We start from the raw sequence: 14,786 nt of genomic DNA, 5'->3' as shown, positions 1-14,786 counted from the left end.
AGTAGTATATAAATGCTTGTTAAATGGACAAATGAAATAAAGGGTGAGTGCCCAGTGACTGATTTGAATCTATAAAATGAGAAGGTTGTTGGATCTGAGGTCCCTTCATTATAAAATATTTCAGCACTTTACAAAGTCTCTGACACCTGTGTCTTTAGCCTCATAATGATTCTGCAGGGTAGGTGGGGCAGGCTTTGGTGTGCAGAGGAGAAAATGGAAGCTCAGAGAGGGTGGAGGAATTGCCCAAGATGGAGCAATGGGAGACGCAGAGGGCTCCTCAGGTGTCTTTTCTCACAGCCCGGGCTGCCTTGAGGTGTGGTTTCTGACACACATTGGAAGAATCACAGGTGAGATAGGGAAACAGGGATTCATGGACAAACGGTACTTGTAATAGTTTGTCTTGGCTTTAGTTGTTTTAATGTTACTGATAATTGAATTTGAGGAGTTGAGTTCAGTTTGGGGTGATGGGTTTAAGGTCTGCTTTCATTCTAGGGACCAGGAAACCCTGATCTTTCTTATAAATAGCGAAGGTACGGGATTGATGTATGTGCTGATTAGTTGATAACTAAGATTAGAATTTGTTCTTTCTGGGAAGCTTTTTGATAGGATTAGAAGTTACTTGCTGATTGATATGTAGCGTTACTTTGTTGTTTTCAAAAGGTGCTCGTTGCTTCAGTTAGCCTATTTCTCTAATTTGTCTCTGGGTATACCTGCCACGGGGCTCTTTTGCAGTGAGCATTGCTGTGGCCGTTGTGCTCATCAGTTGTAGTGTCAGTCTGATCTGAAGGTTAGAGATCGTTGAGTCCACTCTTCCTACTCTCCACATGAGGATGGGGACTTTGCCAGGGTTTCATACTCAGGCGTACTGATTCTCCACCTGTAAAACCCATCCATTTGTATGTTGCAGTTTCTCAGTAGCTGCCTGCAGGTCATGTAACGTTGCTCATAGACCATGTCCATGAAGAAGCATTTCTCTCTGATGAAAACCTCAGCTTCAGCGTCCCCTGTTGAATCTATAGTGTGACTGTGGGGAAGAGGAGCTAACACCTGACTTGGTGCCCAGCACCGGTATTTGGTGATGGTGGCTGGCTGAGAAAAGGCAGTGCCTCTTGTGGTCTGCTAGCAATATGCGTGTTGATCTTAGGGGGCTTCATCATGATGTTAGGGGGCTGAGAGATTATTGGAACCTATTTTTATCAATATAGCCAGTATACTTGTGGAACAGAGAGAGCAGCCTGGTATTATAGGAGGATCACTGGGTATGAAGCCAGAATGCCAAGTGTGTCACTTTGCTCTGACACCTGCTTTCCAAGTAAATAGGAATATCCCCAGTGTGTGTGCATCCTTTCGTTAGTGGGAAAGCCCCAGTTTTTTTTGTTTTTTTTTTTTTTTTGGCGGTACACAGGCCTCTCACTGTTGTGGCCTCTCCGTTGCGGAGCACAGGCTCCGGACGCGCAGGCTCAGCGGCCATGGCTCCGGGCCCAGCCGCTCCGCGGCATGTGGGATCTTTCCGGACCGAGGCACAAACCCGTGTCCCCTACATCGGCAGGCGGACTCTCAACCACTGCGCCACCAGGGAAGCCCTGAAAGCCCCAGTTTTAAGATCTGAGGTTGCTTTCCAAGGGTTGCATCAGAGTAAAGAGAGCTCGATGTTATTAAACTATTGTACCAGTCACGAAAGGCAGCCTTATTCCTTGTTCTTCCCTGTCTTCCAGACCTGCCTGCCTGCCAGTCCATCTGTCCATCTGCCGTCCATCCATCCATCTACCCACCCACCCTCGCATCCATCCAGTCCTTGTTCAGGGCCTGCTGAGTGCTAGCACTGTGCCGAGTGTGGGGCTGCAGTAGAGGAAAAAGACAAGTCTGGTCCTTGCTGTCTTTTGGCTCACAGTCTAGTAGTGAAGTTAAGTAAGTATAAAAATAAGTACAAAAACCGTAACAAATAAGTGTACGAAAGATTAATTACAGCACTGACAATGGCTGTAAAAGAAGAGTACAAGGTGCTCAGAGGCCATAAAGCAGTTGGGAGGTCAGAGACAGCTTCCCAGAGGAAAGAGGAGTTGGAGCTAGCAAGGTGAAGAGGTGGCGACTGCATGTGTCGTGATCCCAGTTGGGGCAAGGGTGTGATGAATTCACGAAGTCACACAGCCGGGGTGGTCAGAGCCCTGAGCGTGAGGGGACTCTGCAGTGCTCACGGCCCAGTGGTCAGGGCATTGCTTTCTTGACCTGTGCTGGAGACGCCTGACAGAGTCTGTCGTTGCTGACTCTTCTTTTTCAGAACTCCCATCTATCACCAAAAGCATCTGTTACTGAAACATTACCTGCCATGGTTTCCCAGATAGCAGTTGGCCTTATTTTTATTGCTTTAAAGATTGGTTGCTTCCTTTGCTTCTTGAGGGGGTGGAAGAACACCTTGATCTCATTAGTGGTTTCACTCATGAAGTAAACACTTACTGAGCATGTAACTGGGCCTGACACTGCAGTCCTTGCCCTCAGGAGCCCACCAGCCGACAGATGGGAGTAAATAAATGACGATGGTGCTGTGTTGGGGCTGGTAAGTAGTGGAAATGGAAGCTCATGGCACCAAGTCAGACTCACAGGATCTCAAAAATAGATGTTCTGTGTCCCAGGTGCAGGGGAACACAGGCAGAGGAAACAGATAACAGGGGTCCAGAAGCAGGAGAGACCATGCTGTGGCTAAGGTGTGGTGAGCTGTGTGGAGTTGCAGGAAACAGGTCAGAAAGGTGGTTTGGGGTCAGTCCTCAGAGGGACTCGCTAGCAGTGCTTAGGAGTTCGGATGTTATTCTGTGGCCGGTGGAGATTTGTTCCAGAGTTATAGGAGGAGAGAGACCCCTTCAGTTATACTCCTGGTGTGGAGGATGGGTGGTATGGGAGGAGACTGGCATTTGGGAGATGGGTGAGGGAGCCATAGGGATGGAGAGGAGAAGGTGGGTTTGAGAGAAACCAAGGTAGAGGCCTCTGTCCTTGGAGATTTAGCGGATGGGAGGGAGGGTGGGCAGTGCCAGGGTTTCTCACTTAGTGATGTGAAGTGCTGGACAGTCACAGGATAAGGAACGTGAGAGGAGTGTTGAGTTGGGAGGGGAAGTTGTGAGTTTGGTTTTGGCCATTTTGAGTTTGGGACACCTGTGGGACAGCACCCGGCAGCTGGCCTGCTAGCCTGGAGCTCAGAGAGAGGTCTGAGCCAGAGCAGAATCCTCCGTGGTGTTTGTGGGAGAGAGGCTGGTCATCTGTGTGTCGAAGGGTTTTCACAGGTGGTTCTGATGCCCCACTGGTCTGGAGAGAGAGCCTTGGCCCTTGGGGAGGTGGGAGTTACTCAGTAAGGGTATGTGTAGGGAGCAGAGGGTCCTGGCTGGACTGCTGGGGGAGCCAGCATGTGGGGCGGGGCACAGTGGGAGAGTTGGGGAAGGAGCAGAGGGGTGGTCAGTGAGGAAGGAGCGACCTAAGAAGGTGATGCTATGGGAATTGGTGGGGTGGGATCCCCTCCAGCTCTCTTCCCGCAGGCCTCTGTCCCTGTCCCCTGGAAGCTGAGTGCTCTGGTGCCACCCCTGATCCCCTTATTTTCCCTAACAGCGGAGCCATTCCCACATGAGAGAGGTCGTTTTAATGACCTTTGCTTCCGTGTGTGAAAGACTCTGCAGAGGAGGCTCTGCATCCATTAAACCCTTCAGCCTCTCTCAGAACCTTCTTGAGAAATCCACCCCTGCCTTCTTTTGCTGGCCCTTCGGACTGAAATCTCTGGCTCCTGAAGCAGGAAAGTTGGGGCCCCATCTGGCATTCTGGGGTTCAGGGTGGGTCTGCAACCTCAGTGGGAAGGGGATGTGTCTAGATCCCAGGAAAGGCAGCTACCAGACATGTGGGAGGAAGTTCTGAAGGTGAGAAACCACTGGGCCTGGACCAATGTGGTGTGGGAGCCCTGTGACTTGGGAGTGCATCCTTGGTCCTCCATGTGTCCTGAGCTTGGATAACAGGGAAGAGCCTGCTGTAGAATTTCCAGAACTTACAAGTAAGGTCTTAGAGTTATAAGAGTACCTGAGATCTACTCAGACGGCTGGTGGAGGGAGGGTCCCAAGTTGCCAAAGTGGAGTTCCATCCCCCTGGTAGGACAGAATGCCTCAGATCAGCTGACAGAACCTGGGGAAGAGCCTTTAATCTGAGAGAGCCAGTGGGAGACTGATCTATGATCCAACATGTCTATTGTAAGTATCACCCTGAACCCAAAGACCTAGGAGTGTAGGACGGAGGCAGAGACCCGCTTACCACTGACCCTGGTGCTGAAAGCCACAGCTGAAGAGTAGTGAGACAGGATCAAGCATACCTGGAGGGAAGTAGCTGTCCTTAATACCAGGGCCAACCATCCTGGCATAAAGCCGTTTGTTTCTCAGGAAAGGAAGAAGAAAAGGGATTAATGTTTGTTTAGTTGAGAAACCCCAATGCTTAGTCGAAGAGAAGGGAATAGATGGACAGATGGGAGGGCATGTACCTTACAGAACATAACATATTCAGCTCTGTGGGATGGAACATAAAGAAATGGTTGAGAATAGGGGGTCAGACTGAGCTGGGTTCAAATCCCGCCTTTGCCCAAGAGCTTGCTGCCATAGCCAGGGAGGATACTCTTATCAACTGTGTGTCCTTGGATAAGTTATCTAACTTCTTTGGGCCTCAGTTTTCTCACTTGAAACAATACCCAGTGATAACAATACCCATCTTAGAGAATTATTGTAAGGACCAAGTGGTATATTCCTATGGGTAAGGTGCTTACCAAAGTATCTGTCACAGAGTATTGCTTCAGTAAATGACAGTAGTAATAGTGATGATGATGGTACCATCATCAGCTGAGGACCTCTGCAGATATCTCCACTGGACTAAACCCCACCCATATAGCAAGTGTGTGAAATAAAGAACTTCAGCAATAACAGGGTCAGCTCTGTGACCCTCACCTACGGGCAGGAGCACTGAGAGGATAAGGATGACAGTGGAGCATCACAGGAAAGTTTACATGATGGAAGATGAAAAAGCCCCAGGCCCAGGAACCTTGGTCAGGGGAGTGTTATTGGCTGTGAAGAAGCGAGGCAAGAAGATTCTGGATCAACAGCTGGAGGTGATGAGGACAAAGTAGCACATTAGCCTTAGTCTTTAGTGATGGTAGAGATTGTCACCACCTCTTTCACCTCCCTCAGTGTTTGGTGGGCACTGGGACACGAGAGCTTATTTACCTAAGGTCTGTTCGCCAACTCCACAAAGTCTCATTTTTATGAATAGGCTTATTACAGAGTAGCCTCATATTAAATGTTTTGAATAGATAGGATGAAAATCAATGAGTCAATCAATCAATTTCTGGCTCTTTCCAGGGAAGTCTAAACATAGTAATAGTGACAATACTATATCTCCAAATATTGGTAAAGATTTAATGCAATTCCAATGATACATTTTATAAAACTTGATAAAATAGCGATCTTCATCTGGAAAAATAAATTGGTAAAAAAAATTTTAAGGCAGTGAAATGGCCTCATTCTTCCAGATTCTGTTTGTTTCAGCGAATGTTTGAGTTGCCTGCTCTGTGTAAAAACAGCACTTGCCCCTTTGTTGGGGGAATATAAAAATGGATATCTGTTGTGATACATACTCTCATGTAACCTTCTAGCATTCTCTTTATGAGGGAGCCATTTCTGTAGGTTAGGGTATGAATGACAGAGAACTCAAAATAATGAAGACATAAATAAGATTGAAGTTTCTGTCTTATGTGTGAGAAGTCAGGAGGGTAATCAGCTCAGAGTATTGAGCCTACATGGTCAGAGACCCAGGTTCCTTCTGTCTTGTTCCATCGTGAGGTGATCTTGGGGATGGCTTCTAAGACCAAGGTCACTTTATGGCCTGAAATGGCTGCTGGAACTCTGGCTTTTGCATCTACGTTGCAGACTTTGAGGGCCACTTTACAGCAATTGCACATGACACTTCTTGCATCCCATCGGCCTTCTCTTGGTCTTATGGCCACACATGGCAGTAAGGGAAGCTGGGAAATGTAACCTGTATTCAGGGAAACCATATGTCCATCTAAAAACCAGAAGTTCTGTTACTGAAGAAGAAGAGGAGGATGGATACTGGGGACCAGCCTCACCATTACTGGCCCAATTTAACAGATGTGGAGCCTATAAATGGTTGAGCCTCCAAAACTTACTATAAGGCAATAATTTATTAATCCCACATGGCGCCTGGGTAAAAGCAGGAAAACAGATGAATGGAAAAGAAGTCAGTTCATTGGTAACTTACCCAGGAGCTAAATTCATGAGATATCAGGAGTTACACAGAAGCACGGGAAGGAATAATTGTTATGTTGGGGCATTTGGATTTCAATGCTGAAAAGAATTGATAAGCTTAACCACTACTGCAGTGGATTCTAGGTGAGTTTGAGGTAAAGGACAAAAAAATGGAGTTAAAGGTGGGAAGATGTATATTGAATTCCGTAGTAAGATCTAGGAGAGACAGGTTACTGAATCAGGTAGTAGGGGGAATTAGGAGGGAGAACTTTCTTGTCTACTTGGTATCTTTTGGTATGTATAACTCCTGAGTCAGACAAAGGACTTTATTACCAGCATAAGCATCAGTGTGTGTCAGTTCCCCTTCCCCCAAGTCCCATGGAGGTGACACTGTGGGTCCAGATGGATGCTTTGCCTTGTGTCACACCTGAGAGACACAAGCCTGGGGAACCTGCTGCTTTATGGCAGGCAGTGAGCAAGGCCGCCCTTTGTCCCTGAGGGAGACATTGTCGCATCTCTCAAGGTTGCTCTCTGCAACACAACCCTGTGAAATGGCCTAGGTAAAGGGTGATCAGGACCTTGCATTCTTGGCAGTTCCCACAAGACAGGTTGGAGTGCCAGAGACCGCGGAGGACTGAGTCTCCCAACAGGTGTTGTCAGGATCAAATGGGACGATGCGTGGAGACGCGTGTGCAATGGGAAGCTCTCAGTCAACGCTACCCTGTAGAATGGCTGTGGGCTGCGGAAAGGCAGGCCCAGCCATGGCTCAGGCAGCTGGCAGTCTTTCCACCGGGTGTGCCGTGTTTAGACAAGACTGAAGGTGCAGTGGGGAGGCGCAATGGGAGAGAAAGGCTACTCTCAGTTCCTTGTGTTTAGCTTTTGCCTCTTGTACACATTTCATACCCAGCACATCCCTGGGGCATGTACTCTGCTAGCTCTTGTAAATTATTTATAATTCTCTTTTTTCTTATGTATAATCAAATGAAGTCTGTTTCTTGAGCTTAATATTTGTGGTTTTCTTAATTAAAAATTGAGTACAGCGAGTCTTTCTTAAGAAATAGGGTCTTTTTTGTTTATACGTATATTTAGCAAAATCCTTGACAATTGGTTCCAAACTAATGAAATTTTAAACCTAGGTGATGTATAAAAGTATTACAAAAATGTGGAGCTAAAAGACATTTGAAGATTAGCTCGACTTTCTAGTTTCATACAGGAGGAAATAGGCAAAAGAAGTGAAGACGTTAACTAAAGAGTGGTCACCGTTGATGAGTGATGGAGATGGTGTTGGACCTTAGCTTTGAATCCACCAGGGTGAATGGAGAGGGGACCAAGGGGAGCCCATCTGCACTATTTTTGGATAAATGTCAGGCCAGGTCTCATCTGTCCTCATTCAAGAATGAACGAATAGACAAATTAAACTAGAGAGGACCCACTGAAAAGATCCAGCAGTATAAAGGGAAATAAACAAGGGTGCAAAAAATAGAGAAGATCAGGCTTTGGGAAAGAAGTTTCCAAACTTTTACTCAGTAAACTGAAGTACATTTCAAACATCATCTTCTTTGTCCTCTAAGAGAAGTTATAGGTGCTATGAAAGACGAAATGATGAGTCAACAGACTGAGGTGAAGCAGGAGCTTGTGGACTTAAAGAACGTGGGGCAATAAATCACACATGCCAGCACTGAAATTAGTGGCACTGCAGAAATTCAAGGGGTCAGGAGGAGGACAAACTGCCAATTTCACAAGGGACAGGAAAGCAACAGAGGAGACCGCAGACGTGGATGATGGACCAGACTGGAGACCAGAGCAAATCCTCAATTTTCCCGAACCGAAGAAGGACCTGAATCCGTAAATTATAAGGGCTCATCATGAACCAGGCAAAAGTAACAAAATTATCTAACACTTCACATATCCAGGTGAAGTTTTTTTGTTTTTTGTTTTTGTTTTAATTTCAAGGATAGTGAGAGGATACCATTAGCATTCTGGTAGAAGGAACCTTTAAATCCAAGAAAAAAAAACTAAGCTAGGCTCCGGCTTGTCTGCAGCACAGGTGCCAGAGGCAGTGGAGCAGTCCTCATCGAGTTTTGAGGGAAGGGTTGTGACCCAAGAATTTCATACTCAGCCAAGTTTTATTTCACATTTGATGGCAACAGAAATTCATTTCAGTCTTACAAGGACACATCTTGAGTGTAGCTTTTGCCACACCCACGCACCATTCCTGGGGGGAAAAAATCACTGGAAGCCATGCTCCAGTAACGGAGAGATGAGTCAAAATGAAAGCCCATGAATGGACAAGTCAGAGTAGGAAAGGATTGGCAGTCAGAGTGGAACCATTCAAATATAAAGTTATTTCTAAATAATTGTGATTATGATTATAAAATAGAATACAAATGAATTGATTATTAAAAGAAGATATAACATTAAACCTTAATTAACAGAAAAAGCAGGAATAAAATTCCTGCTGAAACCAGAGATCATGCATATGAACACAGTCTGTACTCTAAAGAACTGTACAAATGTGAGGGATGGAAAGATCTCCAGACTTCTTATATATGTCTGTTTCAAAGTTGGGTTGATACACCCTTTTATTCTTTCTTTCCTGTCATGAGTCAGGTGTTGGGATTGGCATAGTCCATAAGCACGTTCTTTTTATCAGTGCGTTAGCCTCTTGTTGTGGTATTTATGTTGGAAATAGTATTTCATTGCAAGTAGACACAGTATGCTATTCGGAGTCAGAAGACCTGGGTTCCTGCTCTGATTCACCTTAGTTTTGTGAGCTTGAAAGAAGCACTGATTTCAATCTCCTTTAAAAGTGATCGTAATACTTACTTTGTGATATCTTACTGACCAGCATGGCTAAAATGAAAAAAATATATATATACTGTATCAAGTGCTGGCCAAGGTGCCGAGCAGCCAGAATGCTCATACCCTGCTGGGAGGAGTGTGAATTGGTTCAGCCACTTGGGAAAACTGTTTGGCATCATCTACCCAAACTGAACACGTACTCACCTTAGGACCCAGCAGTTCTGCTCTTGGGCATCAACCCAACAGGAAGGCATGCAAATGTGTTACCAAATGGCATCGCTCAAGAGTGTTATAGCAGCACCACCTGTGATAGCCCAGACTGGAAACAATGCCAGTGTCCATCAGCAGCAGAGTGGACAGATGCAGGGTCAACTCCCACAGTGGGAAACTGATCAGTATGAGTTTGTGAACAACCATGAAAAATGAAAAATCGGGATGAATTTCACAGACATAATGTTCATTCAGGCACAAAAGGTTGTGTACTGTATGGCTCCATTCGTATAAAGTTTAAACGGACAGAAGTAATCTCTGCTGTTAGAAAGCAGAGTGGTGACCACCCTTGGGAGGCAGGTAAAGATCGAAGGAGGTGCGGTGGGTGGTGGGGGGCTCATGATGTTCCTCCATCTGGGTGCTGTTACACGGGTATGTTCACTTTGCGGGAATCCTTTGACCTGTGCGCTGGTACTGTATTATTGTATGCATTCTTCTGCACTTATGCTGTACTTCCATGTAAAGTTTATTTAAAACTCTGTCAAAGGAAGCATAGCAGTCACATTGCTTTCACTGAAATTATTATTAATAATGAGAAGGAAAGTTTTTTGTATTATAGAATAAAATAATTTAACATATTTCATCTTTATCTCTTCAATTGTTTGCATTTGTTTTGTAACGTATAGAATGTGTCGGTACTTTAGAACATATATTTAATTTACGAATAAACATATGTATGTTAGAGGTGCTTGCTTAATGTTTTTTCAGCTGTTGGGAGTGAAGGATCTGAAAGTTTGATGAGCTGTGACTCAAGGTCGCAACAAAAGGGGGCAGCCCGAGCCGGGCCTGGCTGCGGGAAGCAGGTGGCGAGTGAGGGCCTCAGTCGGTTCGGTCGGCGGCCTGTGTTTGGGTTGGTTTCTTGCTGCTGGAGTGCGAAGTGTGTGCCAGGGGAGGGTGGAGAGGGAGGCAGGGCCTGGCCTTTTAGCGCCTTGGGTTCCTGTGGGGAGGGGCTGCGAGGCAGCTCTGGAAGCGGGTGAGCAGAAGAAAGGAGCCAGCAGAGGTGGCCAGAGAGGCTGAGGAGACAGGAGGAGGAGAAGCACGAGGTCATTGTTTGAGGCTGCTGATGAGTTTCCAGAAAGAGGGACTGGTGAGCCGTGTTGGAGGCTACCGAGAGCTCGGCCACTAGCCTGAGCCTCAGCCGTTAGGCGGTCCTGCTGACCCGAAGTCGGGAGGGGTGTTGCCGTGGGTGGTGGGGAGGAAGCAGCCTGGAGTTCAAGGGCCGAAGCTCTTTGGAAGACTGGGAGAACTGCGGACGTTCTCAGGCCGAGAGAGTGGAGGAGACTGAGGTGCGAGGGGGGTGCCGGCCCTGGGTCTCTGGTGGACGCCTCTTCCTCAGAGGTGGGAGTGGGGGGTCAGGAGAAGACGCGGAAACATTTAGGTTAAAGGAAGGACCCGAAGGAGCCGAAGGCAACTTTCCGCAGTGAAGGAGGTCATGAAGCCGCCCACCTGGCGGTGGGGGGCGGAGGGAGGGGGCGCTTTGGAGGAAGGAAAACAAACCAGCCCCTGGGCCCTCTGCAGGCGCCAGGTGCAGGATGCTTGTCTGTGCCAGTGGGCGGCTGAGAGGCTGCCCCCGTGCTGGGCGGGCTGGGCATTGCCTCCCTGGCATGCACTCTGAGGCAGGGGTCCCCAGGCGGACCCTCCCATGCTTACCACAGCATGTATCCAAAGCATGGTGGGAAAGGAGAATAGTGACCGAAGAAGTTGAAGTTAATTCCGGTGATTTTAGGACAGGCTCTGCTACCTGATAGGCTAATGATATCACATATTGATCTATGGGGAAGGTTTTTGACATTTCAAAGAACAGATTCAAATCAGATCTTCTAGCACTATAGTTGGTTTGACCTTGCTGAGCCTTGAGAAACAAGTCTTACCGTCTGGAACATCGTGTAAATGGAATTATCCCCCCTACTTTTTACAGCGGCTACTGTTTGGAAACAGACGTGCTGGGATGGTTTATCCTATTGGCCTGGGATTATGAAGCCCAACATGTGTTCCTGGTAAGTGGGTTCACTGACCCTAGTGACCTGTGCCCTCTTGAGCAGAGAGCCAGGCTGTGGCACCCAGAGGTGCAGCTGGTACGGGTGAGCCGGGTCCTGTTGCAGTCAGAGGAACCTGCTGTCAGCAAGTCTGCAGGGTCGAGGAGGGCACAGGGGCTTTCGGGACATCAGGCATCCTCAGTGAGCCACACGCACAGGGTGTTTTAGGGGCTTCTTCTCGCCAGATGAATTAAGCTCTGGGGTTTTCACCACTGGTTCTTGTATCAAGGGTTTTTTCCTTTCTTTCTCTGCCTCTTCCTCGTGCAAGAGCACTTGTTGCCACCCTGTTTTGCTGTCATCCTTTTGCTCCTGTTGCTCAGAAGACAAACATTCTGTATCGGCCTCCTAGCAGTTGGGGTGACTTGGGCAACCTCCTTTCTCTCAAGCTCAGTCGGGTCCTTATACCTCCCCACAAGCCCCTCCCCTCTCTCAGTTCAGCTCCCCTCCTCACTTTTGGCTGTCCTTGCTTCAGACCCTTCATCAGAGAGGACCGGCTCATTGTGTGAGTTACGCTTGGCCCTGGGAGGATGGGTGAAGGAATATGAAGATACAAGGAATCTTATAAGATTCAAGGAATAAGACTTGATCATCGTCTTCAAGAGACTCTATAATCTACTTGTCAACCCCCTGCCTCCCTCTCCCCTCCCCCCCCCACACCCCCAATTCTTGTTCCCTGAGATTCTGCCCACCCCATCCGGCACCTCTTCCAAGAATGCTTTTCTGCACTCCCCAACTCACTGGAGCTCTCCTCCTTTTAAACTGTCCTGACACTTGTTTCAACCCCCTCTCATGGCCCTGGCCACGATCCGCATTGCATTGTGCTTTTTTGATGTCCCCTGTACTTCCTGCCTTAGCTCCTTGACTAGACTTCAAGCCCTCTTAAGGCAGGGGTTGTGTCTTCCTCATTATTGTATTCTGTGCAGTGCCTTGCTCAATGCCTTATACGTAGTAGGTGCTCCATAAATTTTACTAAACTGGGACCAACATGGACTCTCTCCTGGCTCCCAGCATCCATCCCCTTTGCAGCCATGGTCCTCAAGTCTTGAGACACCGTAAGATAATAGGGGAAGAGGCAGCGAGTATTTGCCTAGAAGAATCCTAGGAGATTTTATTCAGGTAGGAGCAGTCACAAAAATGCTAAAAGCTGAAATATTACAATATTTTTCAGATTCTTCTAGTAGCCTTACCCTTCTGTCAACCTATTTTCACAAAGAGGCAGAAGGTAAAGTTTCTGATGCTTTCCTGCCAGGGCCCCAGTCTTCCTTCCTTGATATTGCATGATTAACTACAATACAAGTAATTCATATAGTGCTTAGAAGAAGCAAGTTCCCTGAAACTTACGTATCAGAGGGATTGGTTCCCCTTAGGAGGATGCTGGAAATAACTCTTGGTTTAAAGGTAAGAGCATATGAGAAAACTGAGACTCAGAGATAAGTAATTTCCCTGTGATCACACAGCAAATAAGTGTCAGAGTTGATATTTGACTCTAGGTCAATCTAGTTCTAGAAATGCAGTTCCTCTCCTCTGTCTGTGCTTTTGAGGCTGCTTAGAACTGGATTCCATGAGAGGGGCTGCAGCTGCCCACTTGCTTCCTATGCCCTCTGAGGGACTGCCCGATCTTGCCAATCCCAGGGGATCTGGGCAGAATTGCTCCCTGTCCATGAAGCTGGGAGAGGACTGCCTCTCCCCCATCATCACTAGGGGACCAAAGAGCAGAGGGTCTCCTCCCCACTTCTCAGCAGGAAGATCACAGTTTGCCACCTCATTTCACTTGGGTCCCCTTGAACAGAGGCTGTCAGGTCGTACAGGGCCTCAGGCTTGTCACTGCCACAGAAGCTCGAGTGGTCTGCCATGAACAGGGGCTGTGTGAACCTGCACCCTTCAGCAGGCAAAGACACATGACGGCTTTTTGGGATCTTAGCTGGAGAAAGAGGGAAGCCAGGCTTCACACTGGGAGCAGTGGTTCCTTTGAGGCAGGATGGAAGGAGAGGATGTGTAAGAACTTTACAAGGAGAGAGCTCCTAGGGGGACGCATTTAAAGGGTACCAGAGGCTTGCTGGAACTAAAACACATGGCTTTTGAATTTAAAAATCAATTTAAGAACTGAAATTGGTGGTTTGGAAGGTCAAGTAGAAGAAATGCCTCACAACCCAGAACAATAATAAAAAGAAATGGAAATAATGAATTAAAATGTAAGACACTGTCCATGAGGGAAGGCCTTGGAGACCTTATCCAGGGGACCTGCCATGGAGTCATGGGAGTTCCAGAAGGAGAAAAAGGAATAGATGGAGGAGTAATAGGAAAACAATAAAAGAAAATGTCACTGAATTGAAGACAGATTTGATTCTTCACATTAAATGGATCCATTCATCCCACGCAAAGCCCAACACTTAGACCTACTTTCTAGTAAAATTCCTAAACTCCAAGAAGAAAGAGAAAAATCTTAAAGTTTTGTAGGAAGAAAGAACAAGCTGTTTTCAAAGGAGAGAGAATTAGGCTCTCATTGGCCCTTCCATATGCAGCCCTGGAGGCCGGAAGACGGTGGTCCGGGGTCTCCAGACTGTTGGAGAGAGGGGGCCACAACCCTCGCTGAACCAGCCAAGATGTCACTCCTGGTCATTGTGAAAGAAAGACATTGCACATGCGTGAGGACATAAAGCATACGTCATCTGGTAGGTGTGCCTGAGGAAAACGCCCATTGAAGTTCTCTGACCAAAGGACAGTTAGAGCAGAGATTCTGGGGTGGGGGACATGGAGAGTGCAGGAAGCAGTGAGCTGTGGTGCACCCTTTAGTGCACAGAGATTAATCTCATTGGATATAGCTACTGTGAGTTAGAATTTTTATTGTGTGTTATTAAGAACTTTTAAAATAGAGGAGAACTGTATGGGAAAACATAACAGGCTGAAAATAAAAATTCTAAACCATCTCTGTAAAACCCAAGGCTTTGGGAGAAAGAATGGGAGAGTGGGAAAATGAGTGTTCCACTTTTAAGAGACTTAAATAAACATAGGGCAAATAAAACATAAAGGCATTGTTATTTATGTGTATTACAAAAAAGAGAAATAAAGGTTCAATTTTGACTTTTGGGAATCAGAAGGTGTATTGGTTAGGAATAGATTTTGTTGCATGTAGTGGATAACCCCAGAATAACAATGGCTTAAACATATAAGGGTTTATATCATTTCATGAAAAAGTAAAGAGGTTGGTGTGGTGGAATCTAAGTCATCACAGAGCCGCCAGGTTCTATATCTCGCTGCTCTTCCAGCCATAGCAGATTGCCGCCTGACTCAAGATGGCTGCTTGAGCTCCAGTCGTCACATCTGCATTCCAGAAGCCAGAAGGAGAAAGGGGAGAAGAAGGGTGTACACTTTCCCTTTCAGATATTTCTCAGAAGTCTCACAC

General features: G+C 46.8%; 1 protein-coding gene across 5 annotated transcripts in view; it reads left to right on the top strand.

Moving 5' to 3' along the window:
- The window catches only part of RALGPS1 (Ral GEF with PH domain and SH3 binding motif 1), a 322,342-nt gene that overhangs the window by 47,114 nt on the left and 260,442 nt on the right, over nucleotides 1-14,786 (top strand). The window contains exon 2 of one of the 5 annotated variants that reach the window (XM_060154322.1): nucleotides 1,716-1,908. The exons of the other annotated variants lie outside the window; for them this stretch is intronic. The gene's annotated coding sequence lies outside the window, so the exon portion shown is untranslated. The remainder of the gene's footprint in view (nucleotides 1-1,715; nucleotides 1,909-14,786) is intronic. 5 annotated transcript variants of the gene reach the window in all.

Source organism: Lagenorhynchus albirostris, chromosome 7 (assembly GCF_949774975.1).
Source record: "Lagenorhynchus albirostris chromosome 7, mLagAlb1.1, whole genome shotgun sequence".
Lineage (NCBI taxonomy): Eukaryota > Metazoa > Chordata > Mammalia > Artiodactyla > Delphinidae > Lagenorhynchus > Lagenorhynchus albirostris.
This window is presented reverse-complemented; position numbering and strand designations above follow the sequence as displayed.